Raw genomic sequence first — 26,265 nt, 5'->3', positions numbered from 1 at the left:
ATTGTTTGCGCTGCCAACCTTGAACGATACGTGCCCATCTCACACCTCGACGTCGATGTAGGCGCCTCAGTGCTAAACCACGGTAGGGTCTGTAGACTCGGATACCATGCTGACGAAGTCTCCTGGACACCGTTCTTCGGCTGATACGATGACCCAGCGCAGTCGATGCTGATGATGTCACAGTGAGGAATCGGTTGCGCAAATGCAGGGTACGCAAGTAACGGTCGTCAGCTGGGGTCGTGGCCCGAGGTCTGCCACTCCTCGGCCTGTCCTGTGTCCTGCCTGTCTGTCTGTAACGGGTCATCAGCATGGTTATTGTCAATCGGCTACAACCGAAGATCCTGGCGACGTGATTGTGGGTAGCGCCAAGTTGGATCATGCCAATTACCCTTTCTCTCTCTTCTTGCGATAATCTCGGCATGGTCGCAAATGTAATCGTAAAATGTGGATGTCCATAAACATTTTCACCTGCACTGTTACCGAATATTTGTCACGTGTGTCATGTGTGCACGTGCACGAAACTATCGTGAATAAGTTCACTTTTCTGGGTTCTTGCTTTGCAGGTGCATCACTGTTTCATTGAGTCAGCTTTGCTGCGATCTGTTGAATGTTTCTAGCCATAAATACTCAAAATAATCAAAGTCCAAACACAAATTATCATTTTAAAAAGCTTGGTATCGTTTCTTTTGCCCCTGAGTGTATATGGCGGCGGGCTGTAAATAATCGAGTCTGGACCAGACAATCCAGTGATCAACAGCATGAGCATCGATCTGCGCAATCGGGAACCGATGACATGTGTCAACCAAGTCGGCGAGCCAGACCACCCGATCCCGTTAGTCGCCTTTTACGACAAGCATGGGTTACTGAAGATCAATATTCTAACCCGACCTTCACGGGTTGTCTAAGCTTTTGATCAGTAGTATATAACATTTTCCATCCAGTGCTGGTATGGGGGACTCTCGGTTCAAAACCGAAACAAGCTCAATAAAATTGTAAAAGTTATTAGCATAGTTGCCAATATAGAATTTGACTGTTTATCTTTTATATATGAAAAGCGTGAATTATGCCAAGCACTCAAAATTTTAAGTGATCCCTCCCACATTTTACACTCTGAGTATAAACGTTTACCATCTGGCCAACGTTATCAGCTTCCAAAACTAAAATCAAATAGGGCCTTAAAACTTTATTCCATCAAGTTTTTATAAATTTATAATTATAGGTAGAATGTTTCTTTTAACAAGGTATTGGTTATTTATCTATTTGTTGATATTTAACTCTTATACATGAGGTCTGTGTGAATGTACAGCGAATTCCCGTGAAGGGTAATAAACATTTTTGTCTTGCCTTGTCTTAACCTGGGCAGATGTTAGATTCAAAACCACGATCGTGTTTTATCTGACACGTCTACTACGGACGCAATTCTTATCCAGTTTGATTTGGTTGTTTAAAGACGCACTCATCTATATGGTGGAGGTCTGTAAGTAATCGAGCCTGGACCAGACATTCCAGTGATCAACATCATGAGTATCGATCTACGCAGTTGGGATACCATGACAGGGGCGGATCCCACCCCACCTTCCGCCTACGCATGACATGTGTCAACCAAGTCAGCGAGCCTGACCACCCGATCCCGTTAGTCGCCTCTTACGACAAGGATGGGTGACTGAAGACCAATTCTAACCCGGATCTTCGCGGGTCTTATCCAGTTGATTTCCTTTCTGTTTACTAATAATATGTTGTGTAAATATACTTAACACCTACGTAACTGACGCTGTTTTCGTACCAACGCAGAGAGTGTGCAGAAATAGCAAAACCATCCTTAACCCACACCTCTTTCGACAGCATAACAATAATAAACTCACAGGTATACATTGTGCTGCACAGGAATAACATGGAATAGTCCTAAAATAACTGAACAGGTGATACATCGATGTCTTTTTGAGTCTCAGATCTTTCAACAAATATTTGTGAGATCCGTAATTCCGGATTGCGAATATATTATTACAGATCTAGAAATCTAGAAAAATAAATAACTTCAGCAACCCATGCTTATAGTAAGAGGCGACTAACGGGATCATGTGTCGACAGCCTCCGTTATTAAAAAGTAGTAGGACTGCACGGTATTACCGGTATATCGGAATACGCTTTTCAAACGATACGTATTACCACATTTTTTCTGAGTTCCGGTATATTGGGTAAAGAACATATACAAAGTTTTTGTGATTATCTTTATGGTTTAAATTAACTTCTACACATACTTTCATTCACAACAGATGTTTTCCTTCGTTTTTCAATGACAAAACTGCATACTGTAATACATGTACTATGAATTGTTATGAAAAACAGAAAATAGAATCCATGCAACCTAATTTTGAGATTGCTGTTATCAGAACCAGAACATATGTGTTTAGGTACTTATAATGCAACAAATTAAGAAAACATGCACAATTAGCGTCACTCACTGTTAAACACTTAAGGTCCCAATATATCGCAATACGTATCGCAATACGGGTACCTGAATCGCAATATATTGCAATACAATTTATTTGCCAATACACAGCCCTATTAAAGACTCCCGACATATAGCTGGAAGATTGCGGCGTTAACAAACAAACAAACAAACAAACACAGCCAAACAAACAAACAAACAAAGACAAACAATAAATATATAAATAAAGATTGCAAATAAATAAATAAATAAATAAATAAATAAATAAATAAATAAATAAATAAATAAATAAATAAATAAATAAATAAATAAATAAATGAGCTTTGTCCGTCACATATAAAGTAGGGTATTCCATACTTTACCCGTGCTTTTTTCAGAGTCATTAAAAGAGAATATAGAGTTGGTCTATCGTTTAAACGTCATGATTTATCGTTTGTGACGTCAAGAACAATGGAAGATGTCACTTTTAATTTGAGTATCACAATGTGTTCATGACGTCACGTCGCTTGTGGCTTCTTAGCAAACAATAAAACAATTTGAACGTACTCACCAATCAGAATAAAGCTAAATAGAATATACTGCTCAGTTAAAATATATACCGAAAATATTTCGCTTATATCCGTCTCTCAATAAATGACGTAACGCAATGTTATGTTATTTTTCAGTTCGTGCATTTATGGGTACAAATGCACTAATGTTTATTTTTAGAAATGTTTGTAATTGTCATTACCACATTTGTTCACATTTGCAGTACTGCAAAATACTCAAGCAGACGATTCATTATTTTTATTATTATATGTTGTACAGAATACAGTCCAGCGAAGTTGGCCACTTTCCCAGTGTGACGTCACTTTTGTAGCGCCCTGATTGCGTGTTATGAAATATATGTTGATGTTTTGACATGCCATGTAATACCGTTAGTTTGTTGGCAAAAAAATTGCATTGCATAAGAATGTCTGCTTGACTCTGAGCCGAATGATGTTTGGTCATCTCGGGAATAATTTTTCTAGTCGCCCTGTGGGTGCAGACGAAATTGTTATCCCGATTTAATTTGCTGATCAGCAATAACATGGCGGCGCAGGCTAAGGTAAGTTCGTGCAATGCATGACACTTCGGAGACTGAACAATAGTAATGTAAACAAACCACCAGCACACACTTATGTGTCACAAAACGGTAATGCAAATACTGTTACTTGCATTAAGTAAAGGAATTATGTAATCTGCTGTCAACGCTGTAAGGCCCAGACTTTTTTATCATTAGTTGAGACAGACAGGGTCGATTTTTGTCATCTGATCGAGGCGTAAAGTCGAACATCCAAAATAAACAAACCTGAAATGTGCATTTGCAGTGTCAGCAAGCAGTCTTCAAATACGACAAGAGCCAAAGACGTTGTCACTCCTGCAAATGTAAATTGCTCACTGAGTGGGTGAAATATTTTTTTTAGATTTACTTTAAATGGCAAATTAAAAATACAACACACCTAATATATGAGCTTTGTAGTTGTGCTTACATTGTGATATAACAGTGCAAACTGTTGAATGTTAAACAGAGTTCAAATTAAATATACCAGTTTGTCTGAGACATCCTCTTAGATGCTCAGTCCAAGATTATCGTGATTATGGACTACATGAAACAAATATCAGCTGTCATAGTGTATAATGAAGCCCAGGAACACGTACCACTTGTCATACCAGCTCTGTCCACAGGTCATTCTGGACTAGTGGATCTGAATATAACTTTATTTGAGGAGAAACTATTCATTCCTCTTGAATAACAGTATTAACACACTGGTGTCATTTGTAACTATGAAGTCTTGAATTACCATGTCCAGTAGAGCAAGTAAGTTTGTTTAGCAAGTATATGTTGTAATGCAATGTAGCCGGAATTCTATGAAACATGTTCATGTGGACAGTGTAATATATTGTGGTTATCATGATAATCAAAACATTTATCATGATCATAATCTGCACAGATTGATTCAAATTAACTGTGTGAATAAAGAATTTGATGTGATGATGATTTACATTTTCAAGATTTATGCTATAAAGGGTCATGTTTATATGTTGAATATATGGGTCAGTGTGTCTGAATGTTCTTTTGATAGATGATAATAGCTTGTACAATTCTCGACCATGAAACAAAGCGATCACATATTACTTCAAATGACCAATCAGTTTGGAAAACTGCAGAAGTGAAAACACCCATAGACAAATTTGATTATCATGATAATGATTGCATACTTGTCTTTTCAAAGCATTATGTGATTCTTATAGAGAGGCCTTAACAAGATCAATGGTTCTGAAAAACAGACTAACATTAGTTAAATGTCCTGGCTTTCACTCTTTATCAGTGGTACTCAATGTATAAGAAACAAAGAGCAGACCTTCAACTTGGTCAATAATGTTCCATTCCTCACATTGATACAGGGTAGGAAGCACATTTCTGGCATCTCCTGCTTTGGTTTTGCTATAATATTGTAAAATGTTGCAAAAAACAATATGTACTCACTCATATGGTGGTGTGTGTTCTTGTGTGTAGCACAGGTCGCAAATCAGGCCCTTGCATGCGAAACTGTGTTTGGCATCTTGACGTTGGAGAGTTTCTAGGACTTTCTAGGCCCTACAATGAAGCACCTCACCCTAGGCAAATGAGGTTGTTAAAAAATGCCTCTCTTCACCAGCAGTGAATGGGTACCCGGTGGTATAAGTCATGACTGTTAACCTTCTAGTGCCTTATGACAGCTTGGGTTAACCAGGGTAATGACGTGTTTTAGAATGCACAAGTGTGTGGATGCAGGTGCTTTGTAACTGTCCAGAGCTCCAGATAAGATTTAGCTCATGTGGGTACTGTACCCACTGTATTTTTTTTTGGGAGTGGGTATTATGAATGTTGAGTGGGTATTTCATTTTCCATTACCCACTGCTTTCAAATATGTGGGTATTTCAGTGATTTTACTCACCTAAGTATATGTCATTGAGTAAGTTTACTAAGCAGGTATGTACTGCATTATGTCATGCCTAAGCAAAACCAACTTAAATATAATGAACATGATTTCATAAAACATCGCTCATCCTGTACTGATAGTACAACACTTGTCCTATACTAACAGTACAACTTGATACCAATCAATGTCTTTTTCATTATGCAAGTGATTTTTATAAATATATTCCGTACGCATATATTTTAAACTTTTTGCGTATCTAACATTTTAAATGCATAATTGGTACGCAACAAATTTTTTTCAATGCGTAATTGGAAATTTTCAATGCGTATTTACCCAAATATGCAGCTTATCTGGGCCTCTGACTGTCCATTATTATATTATATCTCTCAATAAAATTGGTGACAGTTTCTCAAAAGTGTTATGTCTTTGACTACAGGAGAAACTCAGTGAAGGTCAACCAACTTAATTTTTAAGTTGATGTGAAGCCTTGAAAGGGCAATTCTCCTTTGCAATTTGGGTCAGATCATTCAGTTGAAATGGTTCTTTTCTGTATGAAAGAAAGAATCAGTGTGTTTTCATCATAATTGAACTACATGCCATGATCCGTCATTGTGGATTTTAGTCAGGGATTTACAGGACTCGAATTCCTGCATCCTATTCGCATGAAAATTGACAATGGACGCAACAAAATTCATTAGAGCATCCACAGGGACGCAGAAAAAGTCCAAATACTTTTTGTATAAATTCCAATCAAGTAACAATAAGTTATCACTGAGTTTGCAACTAGCTGGGTTATGGCATCATTTGCAATTTAATTACTGTAACAATGTGATGATCATGATACAATAACAGTATTAAATATAGCTGTGAGCAGCGATGAGGGCTCCTTGGCTTTATTTCAATCAAGCCATTTGTACTTGAGATGTAGATGTTGAAAGTAGTAAAGGCTACAGTTAATAGGGATCATATCAAATGCTTCAGTAGTGAACTTTGAATTCTTATGGCTGAGATGCGACTATGCTTGTCGTAAGAGGCGACTAACGGGATCGGGTGGTCAGTTTCGCTGACTTGGTTGACACATGTCATCGGTTCCCAATTGCGCAGATCGATGCTCATGCTGTTGATCACTAGATTGTCTGGTCCAGACTCGATTATTTACAGACCGCCGCCATATAGCTGGGATATTGCTGAGTGCAGCGTAAAACTAAACTCACTCACTCACTTATGGCCGAGGGTTAGATACAAAGGATTGTGTGGTATGGTTTGGATAATGGCAGTTAGGGCTTTGGAAACAGTTGTTGGCTTGATTAAGAAATAAGAATAATGGTTGCACGTTCACTTGCTAATTATTTATTTGTTTTACCTGAATTGATGACATTCCCACCAGTTCTGACAAGCTTATGGTGCTGGCTGAAAACGTTTTAACTGGAAGTACTGGACGTTCTGATAAATTAGATCAGTTTTTTTGCAAAGCTTGAATTGCATTCCTGGATCTGGATCTATGAATATCATTTGGTGTCTCGGGTAAAACAGGAATCTCAAGGCATAAAGATCCCGTTGATCAAATTGACAAGAAAACAGAAGATTTGGTAGCCTTAGCTGAAAAAGGTGCAAAGTTCGCTGTGATTCACAATATAGTACTTAAAGAGTAAGTCTATCTTAAACAAATAAACAAACGTTTCCAGTGATCTAATACAAAAACTACAATGGACTCAGTCGAATTAGATATAGAACGTTAGTTCACGTAAGATTCATTTACTGCATTCACTTTGGTGGTTCAACTGGTGTAAAATCAACGTAAAATACTCATACCAGTTCCAGCTGAAATTCATTACCGTAACAATACAGTCCAAATGATATTGGTTAATTGATTTCTTGAATTAAGACTAACAAAATTACTAACAACTACTTCTGTTTCTATGAAAAGATTGAGCTATTTCATCAGCAAAAGATACTTCAGGTGCTAGAAATTAAAATATCAAATCTAGTGAGAAATTTTGGTTCGAAGTATCCTTCCACAAAGTAATTTGAATGGCTAATAAAAGCATACTGAAATGTAAGTACTATTAGTGTTTCTAAACTTTTATATGTCAGTGAGATGTTGTTAAAGTCAAACCACAATTGATACCCAAAGTGGATTTGCTCTGTCGGCATTGGAAAGCCAGCGAGTGGGGGGGTGTTGGTAGATTTTACTGGCGCTTCCGTAAGCTTTCTCAATTAACGCTAGCAATTATGAAAAAGATATCTACCAAACGGTGAAACTTTTCACATACACCATAAAACAGAAAGTAATCAGCAAAATTTTGAGATATATACTGCTAACTTTTATTGTGCTCTTTACAAAACCGATTAAGATAGCAACTCAAGTGAAGAAAATATCATTTTACTTGTCCCTCCGTTGTCTTTGGCGCTATACTGACGCAATTGATAGGCCTATTCGGCACTATAGCCTTAAATGCATTTACAAAGTTAAGTTGAAATCAGACGGTTGGTTTCAGAGTTAGGGGGTGTTTGAAGCATATTTGAGGGCTGGAAATCGTCCAAAACGCAGCCAGAACACGTTTTCAACATGCGAGCGGATCTTCCAAATACAGCCGGGGTCGCGGGGGTCATGTACATTTTAAGAAGTTCTGGAGAAGAAATAGTTCCCTCTTTGACAGGCTGTAGCTTGGTTGTTCTTGGGTCTACAGACAAATCAATTAGTGTTCTGGAATCCCCAGGACATAGGCTATCAGACATACATAATGCAGACACATAGAACAGCTTCACAAATGTTTCCAGTGTTGTGGTTAGTGTTTATGTGGTTGTTTATGGTGTTTATTTTGGTGTGAGTGTAGATACCATTTCCATTTAAATATCAACAACAGCCAAGTTGAAATGTGACACGAAGCGCCCGTACTCTGTATTTGTGTAGCATGTACCAATATCCACAACGCTGTTTCTCTCACGCTGAGCTTGGTTGACACATGTCATCGGTTCCTAATTGCGCAGATCAATGTTCATGCTGATAATCACTGGATTGTCTGGTCCAGACTCGATTATTTACAAACCGCCGCCATACAGCTTGAACATTGCTGAGTACGGCATAAAACTAAACTCACTCACTCACTTACTCTCACGCTCACGCAAGTGAACTTGTGACTTCACAGCAGTTAAGGTACTTCAGTAGTTTGTATCAGTATCCATTACACTATTACACTCGGGCTGTTGCAACTGAATTTGTGAATCGAGAGCAGGTATATATACTGGAAATACACGTAACACCTCGATACAGGTCACCTATGAAGTTTTAAATCCATGCAAAGTGCAGAAAACCCAAATATTACCGTATTTTAGCTGATCTTCGACTGAATACACCAATTACTTTTATTTATCTATACTACTCAAAACAAGTTAGTTAAGGGTCATGCGATGTCATCATGTAATGTTATTGATGAGGCTGGTTGCATTATGCATGAATAAAACTTTACATTCCGTGTATGGTAGTTTATTCAAAACCATTGCAGGACCTGGATAAAGGCTGCAGATAACCGTGGTGCCAATAGTCATCATGTGGTAAGGTGTTAAAAAATGAACAAATTGAAACATCGAGTGCTTCACAGAAGCGCCACCACTGTGCTTGTGGAAGATGATGTTTCATCATGAACAACATTTACACGTGTTCTTCGTGGGATTAGTGCTGTGCATGCTTATTTTCCCAATAAAACTTGTAATTGTCGCATTGTTAGTATTACTATTAGGCTCCGTTCATCCGTACGAATTGGAATATCTTAAGAACCGTTCACTAGATTCTTTTCATATCTGGTACATAGTTTCATCACAGTATAAGAAAGGTCCAACTCAGGTTTGGTGACCATGACCTTCATTTCAAGGTCACAAGGGGACTTTAACATTTTACCTGCATGTTAAGCTATATCAGCGTCCAGGAGGGAGGTTTGATGTCGTTAACGTCAACAAACGTTTGCCATATGGAGCCGGGGTGTCATGGTTTGGGGTGTGTTTTCCTTTCATCAAAGGACACCTCTCTATGTCATTAATGGTAACTTGACCGGATATCGCTATCTAGGGGAGATTAACAGACAATGTTCAGCACATGGAATGCCAGGCAGATTTAGCCCCTATGGAACATGCTTGGGACGAGTTGGGACGTCGGCTTCGTAACAACCACGACCCTCCAAACAACCGTGCAGAACTGGCCCAGTATCTCATTGCAGAATGGCAGGCAATACCCCAAGCCTTCATCCAACGTCTGGTGAACAGTATGAGACAGAGGTGTACTGCTTGTCTTACTGTTCGAGGTGGTTTCATCTGTCATTAGTCCAATGTTGGCGTTTGAATTTTCGCTTCTGACAGTAGGTCACTTTGACCTTATTGATCAGCAATTACTGACATTCCTGTTGTTTTTGTCTCCCGTTATGGTTATCATGAAATGTTGGCTCGAGTTGTTATATGATCGCTACATTTCACTGTTATTTATCTTTGTAGTTATGGCCATTAAAAGTTTTGACCCTTAACTTGTTTTGAGTAGTATATATCAATTTGCCTATGCTGCATTTATTGCTTGACACCAGTATGTGTGTATATGTTTTAGCTCAGTAGTCGAAAGCATCACAAGTTGTGGGACCTGTGACCTGTGACCCATGCTTTTTTATTTTTGTTTGTTTTTAAAAACCGCACTCAGCAATATTCCAGCTATTTGACGGCGACCTGTAAATAATCAAGTTTGAACCATGCAATCCAGTGATTAATATCATGACACCAGTATGTGTGTATATGTTTTAGCTCAGTAGTCGAAAGCATCACAAGTTGTGAGACCTGTGACCTGTGACCCATGCTTTTTTTATTTTTGTTTGTTTTTTAAAACCACACTCAGCAATATTCCAGCTATATGACGGCGACCTGTAAATAGTCAAGTCTGAACCATGCAATCCAGTGATCAATATCATGAGGTTCAACATGTGTCAACCATGTCAGCGAGTCTGAACACCCAAACCAGTTAGTCGCCTCTTTCGAAGAGTATGGGTTACCTAATTTTACAGGAGCAGAGGCTTAACATGTTTTTCATAACCTAATTAATTGAACAGTTTGCTATATATATACTCACCCCAAAAAGTTAAGGACCACCCCAATTTTCAATATAAAAGTATTTAGTAGTTCATCTTATGATCCATATAATACTTAAATATTGAATATTGGGGTGGTCCTTAACTTTTTTGTTGAGTATATAGCTTAGACAAAATGCGTTTTAAGAGAGTGCATGAATGTTTGGGGTACGACATTTTATGTGCATTGCACGCAATTGCACATGCATTGAATATCACCACAAAACAAATCATGCTATACTGCAAGAAGAAAAATGTTAATCAATCATTTGGTAAAAATACTAAAATGCTGTTTTCTTAAGTCACAGAAATGTAGGTCAATCATAGGTGTTGCTTAGTTAATGTCTACAGTGAGACCCCAGATACCCGGACCCCAAATATCCGGAAACTTCGCCTTCCGGTCAATTTTCATAAAAAAACAATCTCTTACGTTATAAAAGTGACTGTCTATAATTGGATATGCGGTTTCCGTTCCCGGACGGTAAAATTTGCAAACCAACCGGTTAAATCAACACAAAATTGACTCACTTATCTGCATGAAGCTTTGATCTTCCGCTGACCGTGTGAAGTGAAGCATGAGTGTCCCACATGTTTTGACACAAGACAAGGTCTGCTAATCCGGATTAATGATCGATCAGCAGGGTATTGGTGGTGATTAGTAGGCCTGTCTGACACAGAGTGAATTGGAGTTGGCAAATCAAAATGACCATGCTGGTTTGGAAGTGATTTTAAACCAGAAGTGTATTCTCGCTACCGTTCAAACACCTACTATATTATTGTGCATGTTTAAACTTGTTCGCCGGGAAACGTGTGCACAGCTGATTGCTATTTCCGGCTCAAATACACACGGTAAGCTTAATGCCCAGCAAAAACTACTTAGAACTTAAAAGGTAAATAATCTTGTCTAGTGATGTTTAATTGCAAATTTGACGTCTTTACTGACAAAGTTGTCTTTTGTTGTTTGTTCATGCGAAGTGATGTGATGTTGTTTTCTTACCCCTGGAAAAGAGTTTGACGAAAGCGTTACCCATGAAGATAAGCCGACCCCCTTCTACACACTGCTTTTTTTATCCTAAAAATTCTGCTTATAGACGGTAGTATATGGTAAGCCTGGATGACAGAAATCCAGATATCCGGATATTCAGTTATCCAGACGATTTACGTAAAAGCGAATGTGTCCGGATATCCGGAGTCTCACTGTATATGTATATATAACCCGGATCTGGAAGTGCTATAAACATGTTAAAGAAGCGTGAGAAACCTGGTAGATGTGACGGTAGAAGGTAGATGTGACAGGGACAGTGTGGCTGCTACTTGCTCAAAGTCGGGAGGTGATGACCATCTACTATCTATCGTAGAATGGTTTGAAGCGCATATAAGATAAAGGTATGTCACCGTGTATTGTATTATTGATTAAGTGAACAAGTGGTTGATAATTGAATTTTGGAATCCAATGATCAGTAAACTGATCTTATGATTGATTATACTTTGAAGTGACATGGTGTCCGTGGTAACCATAGTAATTGTTTACCATGGTAACAGATCAGAATGAAGTGTCAAGAAGAATATCTCTGGAAACTGCCAATACTTCTTCGATCCGACCCCAATGTATTGAGAACCCTGTGGTCTAAGACTGGTAGATTCAAGGGCAAGCTACATTACTTGTTAGCCTTTACCATTTGGTACATGGCACCTCTGTTGTAGATACTTTTAGTGAATCTAAGATTAAGTTCTTCCCCAAATTTATGGTCATGATTGGATTTGAAGTTAATCAGCAGTCGAGTCAGCACTCCACAAGACGAAGAAATAATATCAGATGCATGTATAAAAGATAGCTATTTAATCCTTCTTGGATATATAAATCTGCATAACAGGAAATACCATCAAAGACTAACCATGGTATATGTTTTGCCTGAATCAAAGCCGTTTCCATGTACATTCATATTTTTGATAGATGAAAATGGCTCCAATGATAATACCGCTGATAAAGGAAGCTCCCAAATGACTCATTTCTATTTGAAAAGATCATTGGCTTGTAATAGCTATGGAAACCATGGGTCCAGCTTGACGCTAACATTTCATATTGGTAATGTGCAGTAACAGATGTAATGAATCTCCCATTGACGGTGCAGTGTTTTCATGATATAGACGTCATATGATCTCAAATTGGATAGTCTGGAAACTGACTCTACCCTTGGGTCATTAAAAAAACACCTGCTCTTTATGTTCATTGGAAAATGAATGGACCTCTTAGTGCTTAATGTTACATCCAAATTTCCACAAAAACAAATGTCCTTTCTATTAAATTATTACATTTATTCGAACCCAAGGGAACCTGTTTCGAATAGGATGGAGTGGTCTATTGATTGACAATAGAGACAATGAATTTCCTTAACATCTCAATCTCATCCTCTTCTCAATCCTCACCTCTAGTCAACTAGTGTAATTTCATTTTCAGTTTGAGGAAATTTAGAGATGCTAGGCTTGTTTATTTTGATTATTTTTCACATTTTTTGAAACATCATTAATGTTGTTAAATATGTGCGTTACCAAAGTTTAAGGTCCAAATATGATGTTAAAAGCTAAACATCACAAGTCAAAAACTGTGAACAGGGTGCACAAATATCCAACCATGACACCTGACTAACTAAATACTAAACACATGTTACATCTCCTGTCCCAAACACAATTTTCCAAAAATGTTACAACGATCCATCAAAATATTATCAAGTTATTTGTTGAGCAAATTTGAGTTCAAAATAAATGATTTATGATTAAAAAATAATATCAAACTTTACAATGCATCTTTCCTATGACCAATTACATTACCCAAATCTGAAAACAATCCATTAAATGATTATGAAGGTTTAACAAATTTGCCATGGGAATTTTCCTCAAGTTCAAGAGATGTAAATTGTGTTAATGCTTGATGTTAAGTTAAAAATATCATAATTTAACTTTGCATCGTTCATCTCCTAAAGATAAGGAAGGTTATCTGCAAATCTGAAAACAATCCATTAAAATGTGTTATTTGTTTGACATAAATTCCCATGGTTTTTAAATTTAGAAAATCAGAACCAAACCTTGCACTGCACCTCTCCTTTAGCATGTTGAGACAAATGACCTGTTTTCCAAATGTGAAAATATTTCGACTAATACTTTGCTAGTTATTGGTTGAACAAAATTTGCTAAGTTCAAATTTGTAAGTTGATGTAATTTTGTGAAAAATTATGTATAATATCATTGTCAAAATTTGCACTTCTCTACAACGTAAGACAAAGATGGTGGTTCCCAACACAGTGGAGAACTATCTAACCAATAGTTTTCAAGTTATTGGTTGAACCCAAATGCTTTTGGATTGACGGAGGCACGGTGGACAGAAGAAGGGATAAAATTGCTTGGTATAACTGTACACCTCCAACCTGTTTAGGTTATGTGTGTCATTGAATTTGTCTTGTGACACTGAACTTGAATTGAGATTGTACATGACATTAGACTAAATTCATTGAGATATATATATATATATATATATATGTATATAATCATGTATTTTTTCTATTCTGAAGGTACACAAAATAGAATGTGTTCTACTATGCTGATACCATCCACGATAATCTCCAGGGTATACGTTGTGATAAATCTCCACTATACCCTGGATACATCTACGGCTCGGCCCGATGATTTTATTACCTCCCTTGGCTGGCTTTTTATCCAAACAGGTGTCTGCGCTGGGAGGTTGAGCGTACCAATCACAACTCACTTTCGCTTCTTAAATTATCTAACCGATTAAACTTGGCAACACAATTAATGCAGAGGTACTCTGAAAGGGGTAGAAGGAGTTCTTGCATATATTTTTTAAAAGTTTCAGACCTGTCAGTTTGTCTGTGTATGATTTCCCCTAAAATCTGAGTCGCACTGCTGACGCCATGCCGCGCTGCTATCTAACACCGTTAAGCTCGGTTGTAGCTGTCTCACAGCTGCTATCTTTATTGACACACGCTGAAGCTCTAGGGCTCCTTTTTGTTTGTTATATCCAAATTATATATATTAGCTGATTGGCTACTGTGAGTATGCGGAGCCAGCAAAGGGAGGTAATAAAATTATCGGGCCCAGCCGTAGATGCATCCAGGGAACTTGTGGAGATTTATCGGAACATATACCCTGGAGATTATTGAGGATGTGCTGATACAGAATAATGAAAAATCTATGCTTAGAGATACCTAATACATTTTCTCTCACAAATTGGAAGTTGGGATGCCCTGGTGGTTTTATTACTCACCAGTTGAAGATATCACTGTTTAATAATTTTACGTTATTACACATTGTGTAATAACATCGCGTGATGCCGTATGTATGACGTCAAAGTGGTTTACAGTTATGACGTCACAATACTAATACCTCTGTCACAATAATATTAGACCTTGCTTGACTCGCGGAAAGTTTAAAGTCATCACACTAGTTGAATTCTTAGGAAAGAAGTACTTTGCTCGATATTATTTTGCTAATGTCGCGTGAGTAATAAATAAAATACTAAACTATGTCCCGTATAATACCATATTTATGAAACTCGTGAATGGTATTGGTATCTAACTCGCTTTCGCTCATTAGATACCAAACGATTCACTTGTTTCATAAATATGGTATTACATGGGACATCGTATAGTATTCTCTATAGCTCACATGTTGAAGACCCGGTTTGATTCACCTCATGGGTACAATGTGTAAAGCTCATTTCTAGTGTCCACAATATTGCTGGAATATTGCTAAATACCAACTCACTCACTCACTCAGTAGGGCTATTACAAATTAACTCGTGTACAATTCAGATTGCCATTCACGATCACTAGATTTGTATATTCAGGTAATTTCTATAATAAGGAGTGTTTCTGTTTAAATTTAAGTGTTACCTTCAAAGCGAGATATGCAAAATTGAATATACCTAAGTCAGGCAGCATATTAGTCACTTAATATTTAATTACACGGTAATGTGGTTACATGTTATTGTTATGATAAATTTACACCGTCAGCATAGTCAGAACACGTCTCGGTGGCTGGGACTTCGTCAAACTGTATATTTCAATGTCATTCTTTTAGTCTATAGTAGAGGGGGCAGTGGGGTAGCCTAGTGGTTAAAGCGTTGGCTCATCACGCCGAAGACCCGGGTTCGAATCCCCACATGGGTACAATGTGTGAAGCCCATTTCTGGTGTCCCCCGCCGTGATGTTGCTGGAATATTGCTAAAAGCGGCGTAAAACCAAACTCAGGCAGTCAGTCAGTCTATAGTAGAGAAAGAGTGTCTTATTCCCGTGTTTCTGGATTCATTGTGCCACGCCTCAGAAATTGGTTTGATTCCCACATAAGAACAATGTGTGAAGCCTATTTCTGATGTCCCCTGCCGTGATATTGATGGAATATTGCTTAATACCATACTCGCTCACTCTGGAGGTGACCCGTGAAGGTCCGGGTTAGAATATACCTTCAGTAACCCATGCTTGTTGTAAGAAGCAACTAATGGGATCGGGTGGTCAGGCTTGCTGGCTTGGTTGACACATGTCATTGGTTCCCCATTGCGCAGATCGAAGCTCATGTTGTTGATCACTGGATTGTCTGGTCCAGACTCGATTATTTACAGACCGCAGCCATATAGCTGGAATATTGCTGAGTGCGGCGTAAAACTAAACTCACTCACTGTTACATGTTGGCCCATCGTTGGAAGTTCACTGTACAGAGTTACATCCCTTAGGAGTACTGAATGTTGTTGGACATGGGTGCGAATCACCTTGTGGGGTTTATAGTTGAGAATAGATTCCAAGCAGCCTATGCATGTAATTGTCACAGAATTGGATTTGGTGGTCAGGATCGCTGATTTTGTTGATCACATATCCAGGGCTTGAAAATTCCACTCGTTCGCTCGTATTGACGAGTTTCAGGCAGTGAAAACGATAACGTTTTCTGACCCAACTATTTTTCAAAAAAAACATTGTTATTCCCGATTAGCAGTATTTGTAAATTCCTCGAAAACTAACCGCAAAGTTTAAGTCTTGATGTGCGTTTTGTATCCATTTTTAACAGATGTCATGCAGCATGGTTTTGTAACCTAAATGCTTCGAATATCGTGATTGGCTGCTATTAATAAACTGACCAATGAGAAAAATCCTCACAACATGAATGTTACTGCCTTCGAATCAGAATAAGCTTTATGATAGGGATCTCCTGCTTGTTATTACCGATTGTTTATAGTAGTCAACTTTTCTTTTGGGTGATGATTTGTTTTATTATTATACATAGGTAATTTCCAGGTTACATAAAATACTTGATATATTTTACCACATACACTAAACTGATAATTAGAATAAACAAAGATTTTGTACAGAAGACAAAGTAATGTTTATTGTAGTTTTATTCCAAGCAAACATTTTGAAATAAAATAATTTAAATTTACATTCATTGTGTTGCATGATCTATAGGGCAAGTACAATTTTAGCAGGACGACTGGAAAGTTCATATTACTCGCCCTGCAGGGCGAGTGCAGATTTTAAATTTTTTCGAGCCCTGCATATCCCACATATGTCATCATATCCTAATAACATGTATCGTTGTTCACAATATCAACCACTGAAATGTCTGTTCCAGATTCTGCTGTTTACAGGCCATCATCATTTAACTACAATATTACTGAGTGTGGAATTATACAAGTAACAAGCATGGGATTTGAATCCCAGATTCATGTTGATTATCATGATTATGATTCTTTATTTATATTAGTTTCAGATTCATGATATGGCTGAAGTATTACTGATGTGGCGTTAAACTGTAATGCACTGACTTACTTTCACCAACTGCATGATGTTGGAAACATCTGCTATCAAAGGTTTTATATTTTCTCCTTGGTTTTTCAATGTTACGCATGTTAAGGTAAATCAATGCATTAGTTATGTGCTATGCAGTTTGTCTAGTTCGGTGTCTGGTAAACAGTTTTGCCAAACACGTTTAGATAATTATTCATCAAAAACATGTCTTAAATACATCAAGGAAACTGCTTAGAGAGAAAATTAACGTTTTTTCGTAAATAAACTTTATTGGCAATACTAAAAATGAATTCTGTTAGAATCTGTAATTACATAGTTTTGACATAAATACAAATAACCAATGTAACAAGACTCAGCTAGCCGTGCATAGTTTAACAAATGATGAAGAGAATGCCACCACCCCTTTGCCAAAGTCATGAAATCACAGCATAAATATAGTTCACATTATAGTTGTTATGATTCATTAGGGTATTCGGTGAATCTAACTGTATTCCTTCATGAATTCAGTTTGATATTCACAACCACTAGAATTGAATATTCTGAAATTTTTTGAAAGAATGTTTTTAACTTGAATTCATTATTTATCAAAGTAATATATACAAATGGAATATATCCAAGTCACGCAGAATAATAGTCAACACACCTATGTATTTAACCAGTGAAGATCCAGATTAGAATTGGCCTTCAGTAACCCATGCTTGTCGTAAGAGGTGATTAACAGGATCGGGTGGTCAGGCTCATTGACTTGGTTGACACGTCATCGTTTCCCAGTTTTGATACTCATGCTATTGATCATTGCATTGTGTGGTACAGACTCAATTATTTTACAGACCGTGGCCATATAGCTGGAATATTCCTGAGTGCTGTGTTAAACAAGAAACCAACCAACTTATGTTTTATGTAGTTCGTGAAAACATGTCAAATGATTTATTTTGTTATTATAGTGAATAAAACATCAACTGGTGTTATGTTATATTATTTGGGAAAATATTCGTAGTTGTGATCATATAATCGTGACATGTATTTGAATCAGTGGATTCAGTGCAGATCAGGTAGTTGTTTTTGCCTAACTGGTGTTTCTTTTAAAGGTCACATGCAACGTAAAACACAACTTTGCAGATTCTGATACCTTTCGGTATTGACTTACCGAAACAAATCGTCAAAAATGCAAATTCAACTTATAAAGTTGAAAAATAACGCGATGAAAAAAACCGCGCGAAATCGGAGTTCAAACGTTTCACTAATTTTCCCCAGACTTTTCTGGGGAATACGGGTTTCAACAGCTGGGCTGCGCGCCATAGCACGCGGCGCAGTGAAATAGGTTCGCGCAACTTGGAAGCGGGCTGTCTGGTGAATACTCGGTGAAGGCTTTGGTGTGAGCTATTTTTCTAATGTTTTGTTGATATCTCACAGGCCGAAGCTTTTATATGTTATGACAGTAAATAAACTGTTTATATAATTTCATTTGTCTATTTCACCACACGGTCTTCTTACCGAGTCACTTTCTCAGTTCGATACTTAAAAGCAATGTCATTATTTAGCGTTGACACAATTTCTAACAGTGATATAGATATGTCGCTGTCACAGACAAAACTCAATGTCTTGTTTTATTGACACCTGTGTGTCTGCCTGCCTGTCCGCTAATGACAATATTCAATACACAACTGCAATCACTGACCACATGCAATTTGAACTTAACACCAATCAGGCTATACACCATAAACAAAACGCATTGATTTATGGCCCGAGTTCGGTCTCAGTCACATTATGTAATTACACAGACAGGCAGGTGTGATACTTGAACACATGACATGTTATGATGTCTGTTGATTGCAAAATGTTATACATAAAAAATGAGCATGTATTTACAAAACCCAACATCTCTATATATACACACACAATGACCCGTGAAGACGGCATCTGCTAATGAACCAGCCGTTACACTTGAGTGCACACCCACCCGCTCTGACTGGGTTCGGTATCCCGGCTGCTTCGTTTCGAGGGAGGTAAACCCAAGTACAAAATATTGCACTTTTGATTTGCGATTATGCGCTTATAATTTTGTTTATTTGTTTTTTCATAATCAGCAATGCATATTATATGTCATGAAGAAGTGATAATTGTGTTTTAATTATGTTTGATTTTTTGGTTGCATGTGACCTTTAAGTATTTTGGAAAAAAAACTACAAAAATGAAAATATAAAAATAATACATCAACCTGACATTAGTTACAAGATAAATTGTGCTGTTTCAACAGTTTAGGTGATAATATTGGTTCCAAGAAAACGTCAAAACATTTCTGTTACTATAGTTACTTTACATGCTCATATGGTGTGAGGCCTGTGGCCTGTTGATTTCTGGTAAAATCAAAAAGGGAATATTCTTGATTCCCATGATTACAAAACTTAATGTAAAAGCGTCACACTTTCCAGTGGTTGTCAGGGGCAACAAATTCTTTAAATGCTGTTGAAAATTCATGATAAATTATAATCAGGTGGATTGAAAAAGTTCTTGAAGATGGGAACAAATAACCACATGTTTAACTTGCATACAGATTAATCTGCTTCATATTTCTGTCTATTTATGGTACAGATTTGTTTCTTTACTTACGGTACAGTTTGCTTTCTATGGCAAAAACAGGATCAGAAAAACATTAAGATGCAGTTAACTTTCAGATGAACTGTTACAAACCGTCAATCAATTAAATGGTGCGAAGAGGTGTGTATTTAAGAGAATGGTATTTGAGGCATCGAAGATTTGAACTTAGATTGTACATTACCAAGGAACGTAGAATGATTGTGTGTTATAACTTTTCGATGTTTCCATATGTGCAAATCTAAATGATGATTGGTGAATAACCCTTGCTTGTTGTAAGAGGCGACTAACGGGATCGGGTGGTCAGGCTTGCTGACTTGGTTGACACGTCATCATATCTCAATTGCGTAGATCGATGCTCATGATGTTGATCACTGGATTTTCTTATCCAGACTAATGTTTAAAGACTGCCACCGTATATCTGGAATATTGCTGAGTGTGGCGTAAACCTAAACTCGCTCACTCACACATTGTTGAAAAGAAGAAAAATATCATTTGGCCTCATCCTGTTCATAATGTGACACATTATTTCATTTTGTCATCTGAAAATGAAGCTGCCTTCAGTGAAGTTTCCCTGTTGGGTTGACATAGACTTGCACAAGTCTCTTAGGTAATAATTAATAGTTTTAATGATAATTTCTAGAAAATGTAAATGAAAAGAACACATTGTCTTTCTAACAGACTGGTATCCTTATCTACCATCTGCTTACCTAGACTTGCCTCTTTAAAGGATAGTAGTCACGATATGCCTGCAATATTGCCGATGTGACTCTAAATCTGAACTCTCTTCAAAGGATAGACCCGGGAAGATCCGGGTTAGAATTGGTCTTCAGTAACCCATGCTTGTTGTAAGAGGAGACTAACGGGATCTGGATGGTCAGGCTTGTTGACTTGGTTGACACATGTCATTGCATCACAATTGCATAGATCGATGCTCATGCTGTTGATCACTGGATTGTCTGGTGAAAACATGATTATTTACAGACCACTGCCATATAGTTATAATATTGCTGAGTGTGGCGTAAAACTAAACCCAATCAAATCAATCTTTAAAGGATAGAATCACTATACATCAATTGGCTTAACATTCAGTACAGCCTTGGAGCAAGGCTAGGGTTGACATTCAGTACGCTATTGTTCCTTAAAATGTCAATCAGTAATGTATAGAATAATGTAATCAAAACTGGGAATTGTAGTGATTACAGATTACCTGAATCTTATGGATGAATGCTGTAAGTCCCTCACCAAAGGCTTGGAAATTACACCATTCATTTTCTTGGGACAGATAATCCGTCATTCCTTGAAGCTTGTCAGTTATTCTCTGAACACAGATGGGACTTGAATCGAGTGGGACTGACACATGGCTACAGCCTAGAATACTGTAAAATTTGGTTGAAAGTACAAGTGAATAGGGCTGACTATCAAGGGGGAAACAACTATTTGAAGCAATAGTCCATTGCAACATTGTATTGCGATAGCGATAGGCCATTGTGACCAACTATTCCAATAGTTTTTCTCCTTGAATTGTCTCATTTGAAGCCATTTCCCAAATGAATGTATAGTTTATATGAAATTAATACAAGTTGAAGTAGTTTATGTCTCTTTTAATAACTGACAAGAAACAAGATCAAGTAAACAGTTAAAACGTAAACTCGATGAAGCTGCAAGTCTGCACCCAAACATCCTGTATTTTGTGCTGCACATTTATCAACGGAAATCAATTACTAAACTATCGATAGTCACACAAACTATAGATGCATCGAAAGTTTTTCGTTTCTACCATCGATTAATTGCTATTGGAGACTCAACAATTGCAATCCATCGATAGTTCGATGCATCGTTACAGCCCTACAAGTGAATGAATGACCGAGTGAGTGAATACGGTGTTATGTCGCTTTAACAATATCCCAGCCATATCATTCAGGGGACACCATAGTCTGTCTCACAGTCCTTGCACTGCATTAGTTTCCCTTCAGCTAAGGCCCTAAATGAAGCAAGTCTAGATTTCTTCAGGTTCTGGTTCTGAATCTTCCATCTCACTGGGGCTCCTTTTCAATTTAACTGGAATTGTTTGTTTCTATAAATTATTATATGTATTCAGAAACTCGAGATTAGTCTAAGGACACCAGAAATGGTTTTACTCAGGTTTGGAATTGGACCTGGATCTGCGGTGTGATGAGGGCATGCTTTAAAGACCGAATAAACTTTTGTACTCTTTTTACCGTTACATATAAAAGGTGTGTGGTTCGGATCGGTGGGGGTGGTGGGGGTGGAAGTGACAATATTGCGTGATAAATTTCTTGCTACATTCACATGGTTAACGTCCACTCACCAGTAAGTATACTAGTCGATCTTCTTGTAACCGTGATGAGCGAGGCTGATCATAGTTTTCACTATCACTAGCGTCTGCCTCGAACAAATAAGGCCTAGCGACAACAAGCCATTTAGACAGAATCATCTATGAAAGCAAGTTGTAACTCGGAAGCTACGCAAAGCAGGTGACAAGATTAAATGACAGTAGATTGTGAAAACATAAAGCTTTCACTTTTCACGATTGTCATGATTTCAGGTTTAGACAAACCTGTAACAAGATACTTTACCCCCGAAAATGTACATGAATATTAAAGCGCCCCTCGTATGTATACCTCACATTGCGTCACGGAAACACCCCTCTGATTGGTTTAAATTTCGTTCGTGGGAGAGAATTGTGCACTGTTGTCAAAAACGTCGATTTGAGTTAATTAAATGTTGAAATGAGTAGTTTTAATGACGGGGTTTCATTTATAACGATGCCAATAAATGATATATGTATTTATATCCCCCTAGAGTATATGTGATCTTTAATCCCTAGGCTGCCTCACCAACTCTCTATGTACAATATATACACTGTAATAGGCTGAAAACCTTTAGTTAATGGTCTTTGAAAGAATTAACAGGAACACTTGTCTCCAATACAGTGATTAGTGTTTGAAGGCTTGAATTAAGAATACTTTCACAGTCTATTGCCTCTTGGACAAAAAGATAATTAAATTTTATTTCTTTTGAAAAATATATGATTGAACTTTGAGAGGGTCTCAGTGTACACACAAGAACAATAACAGCACTTTATTGTGTTTTAAGGTGAGCATTGATTATTTATGTTGATTGTCAGATTAAAGTTCACTTTAGAAAGAAATTAGGTTCTAAATTCTGTGTATAAGACTATCACTACGAGCTGCCATGGCCCTGTACACACCCTCTCATGTAGACTAACGCTTTGTCCCTGAATATATATAATATTGATAGTAACAAATAAACCTGTTTGTATTGAAAAGGAGCCCCAGTGAGTTCGGAGATTTCTGAAACTGGGGAAATCTAGACTTGCTTCATTTAGGGCTTTAGCATTGCAGGGAGGGCTAGGCAGTGGGGAAATATTGTGGTTTAGGGACTGAGACAGACTATCTCTCATGGAGTGCTAACTATTTTAAAGAATAGGATGTAGCTTTGAATCGGACGCTTGATGATGGAACAGCAACAATATGTTTTGTCCATGTCAGTAACGGTTGTCTTTACTTGTGCAACCTGTATCTGGTTTGTGTGTACAAATGGCCAAATAAAAAAAATGTTGTGGTTCCAATTACACCTCTTTAAATTTAGGGTAGGTAGGCAGGAATTTAAAAAAAATGTTTACGTGTTTATTTTAGAAGGAAAGTACAAACTAATAACACATGTATCAATGTGTAATTCTTTATTCAGTCAAGCTTGAGGCCATCATATCGAGTTTCTCTATCAGAATGACTGATATCTGTCGGCGCCGGGAAAAAACAATGGTATCTGAAAGCTTATTTTATTCAGCCAGCTTAAAAAAAAAGGGTTGGCACCAGAATTTAAGGGTCGGTCGGCTAATCGGAACCACAACATCTCTTTTTTTAGGCCTATTCCATATTCAAAAGGCCATTTTTCAGTCCGTCTGCACACCCATTAAAAGACAAGCATGCTTTCATCTTCAGCACGTCTTTCACCATGAGCATTATCCCCAGCCACTGTTGGACGGTGGGGGTAGGCTAGTGGTTAAAGCATAAGCTTGTCATGCTGAAGACCTGGGCTTGATTCCCCATTTCTGGTGTCCCCCGCTGTGATATTGCTGGAATATTGCTGAAAGCAGTATTAAAATTAAACTCTCACCAACAACCTGTGAAGATCCAGGTTAGAATTGATCTTCAGTAACCCATGCAGGTGACTTGGCAGACATCATGTCATCGGTTCCCAATTGCGTAGATCGATGCTCATTGCAGATTGAAACATATTGTGAAGATAAATTCAAAATGAAATTACCAGGCAGTATATTACCTGAATGTATTGTTTTAGATTATCAGTAGAAGAACAGAATAAAAGCAAGTTTGTATTGAGATTCCAGAATATTGAGATTATTATGTATAATCTAAATATTCTGGAATCTCAATAAAACAATTAATGCAGGGTACAATTACATTTCTCCACCATGTGATGATCCAAGACTAGCTGACTTGACTTGTATCTCTTCAGCATGGTTTGATGCTCATGATGTCAATCACTGGACGGTGAGGTCCAGACTGAATTATTTAGAGGCCCTCGTCATTGCTAAATGCTGCATTAAGCTACAAACAGCCAAAACACATAAACAGGCAGATCCATGTTGTATAGTACAGGACCAGAGTGAGGTGGTTTGTCTGTGACTGATTTAGTAACTCAAAATAACAAATAATTTCATTTCTACTGGCCCATGCATATGTCACTACTTGTTACACAGATGTTTTTTAGATAAAAGAAAGGTCTCTTGGACTTATTAATTGAAATAACTTTTTTGATGTACAAAAAATTAGTGTTAGCAAAAATTATGTAGCTGTTACTGGATTATCTAGTGTATTAAGACCACCTCCGTGGTGTAGTGGTTAGAGCGTCCGCCCGAGAGCGGAAGGTCGCGGGTTCGATCCCCGACCGCGTCATACCAAAAGACGTTAAAATATGGTACTTGTTGGTCCCTGCCTGGCGTTCAGCATTAATGGGTAAAACAAGGACTGGTTGGATCTGAGTCAGTATAATGTGTTATTCATGCTTCACTGTGACATGGTATCTCAGTGGGCTAGCACTATAAAACCAGCTTCAGTCTGGGCTAGTACAAGCAGCCGCACATACACATACACACGCATGCACGTCGTCATATGAGCGAAATATTCTCAAGCACGACGTTAAACCCCATTTCACCTCACCTCTAGTGTATTAAACACATTTTGGGGGGTAATTTTCATGTGAGAAACAATTCATTCTATCTTCTGATAGTGAAATTTTTGCAGGAGAGGAAATATGGTAAAATATTCAGTTTGACTTTGATTTTAAGTAAAATGTTTCTTGATAGGATAAATTCCATTTCAATTTCATTGATCTTCAGTATCCCATGCTTGTCGTAAGAGGTGACTAACGGGATCGGGTGGTCAGGCTCGCTGGCTTGGTTGACACATTTCATCGGTTCCCAATTGCGCAGATTGATGCTCATGATATTGATCACTGGATTGTCTAGTCCAGACTTGTTTATTTACAGACTGCCGCCATATAGCTGGAATATTGCTGAGTGATTCCCCACATTGGTACAATATATGAAACCCATTTCTGGTGTCCCCCACTGTGCTATTGCTGGAATATTGCTTAAAGCGCCGTAAAACTAACCTCACTCACTCACAGCTGTCTGGTTTGACAGCTGGTATGCATAAGTCAAACAACTGTATTTATCTTAAGCAGGTTATCATTCATCACTTAAGAATAATGGTTGTAAAAGTGAAAAACTAGTCATAATTTTGGATGTTATGAATATGAGGTCTCTTCAGGCATGGGTGGGTTGTAATCCTAAATATTTGAATAAAATAAAAAACAAAACATCTGAAATCTCTTAAACAATGTTGAAAAAACAGTGTTTTCAGTGATTGTGCCCTTTATTAATTGTGTGGAATATATACAGGATGAATGACCTTGTCCAAAAAGCACGACAAGTGTTTAACATGATATTGACCTTGCTACAGACATTAATTCATTGTAGTTATATAATCATTTGCTTTACTTGTGATAAGATTCACAGACACTAACAATATATTGCTGTCCATAAGCAACACCACATAAGGCGAGTCGCCTGTAAAACACTTTAAAATTGATGCTAATTTATATACCCTGTCTAAATCCCATCAGCAACTCCTACACAGTCCATACATTTGCAATAAAAAGCTTGTCTTCCATTGTTTTGTTATAGATGCTTGGCTGTTCAGATCTCTTGATGTTGCACCATATTACGCCATATATAAATATATAATGGGTTGGCACATAGTGAGACACTATGCGACCATTAATAAACATATAAG

At 37.6% G+C, this 26,265-nt stretch overlaps 1 protein-coding gene across 1 annotated transcript in view; it reads left to right on the top strand.

Moving 5' to 3' along the window:
• The first annotated feature begins 3,327 nt into the window (after positions 1–3,327).
• LOC124256485 (nuclear receptor coactivator 2-like) overlaps positions 3,328–26,265 on the top strand; it is a 166,448-nt gene continuing 143,510 nt past the window's right edge. The window contains 1 exon segment of the mRNA XM_046690473.1: positions 3,328–3,536. The gene's annotated coding sequence lies outside the window, so the exon portion shown is untranslated.

This window comes from Haliotis rubra, unplaced genomic scaffold (assembly GCF_003918875.1).
Source record: "Haliotis rubra isolate DU_JTF1 unplaced genomic scaffold, ASM391887v1 Scf63, whole genome shotgun sequence".
Taxonomy (NCBI): Eukaryota; Metazoa; Mollusca; class Gastropoda; order Lepetellida; family Haliotidae; genus Haliotis; species Haliotis rubra.
This window is presented reverse-complemented; position numbering and strand designations above follow the sequence as displayed.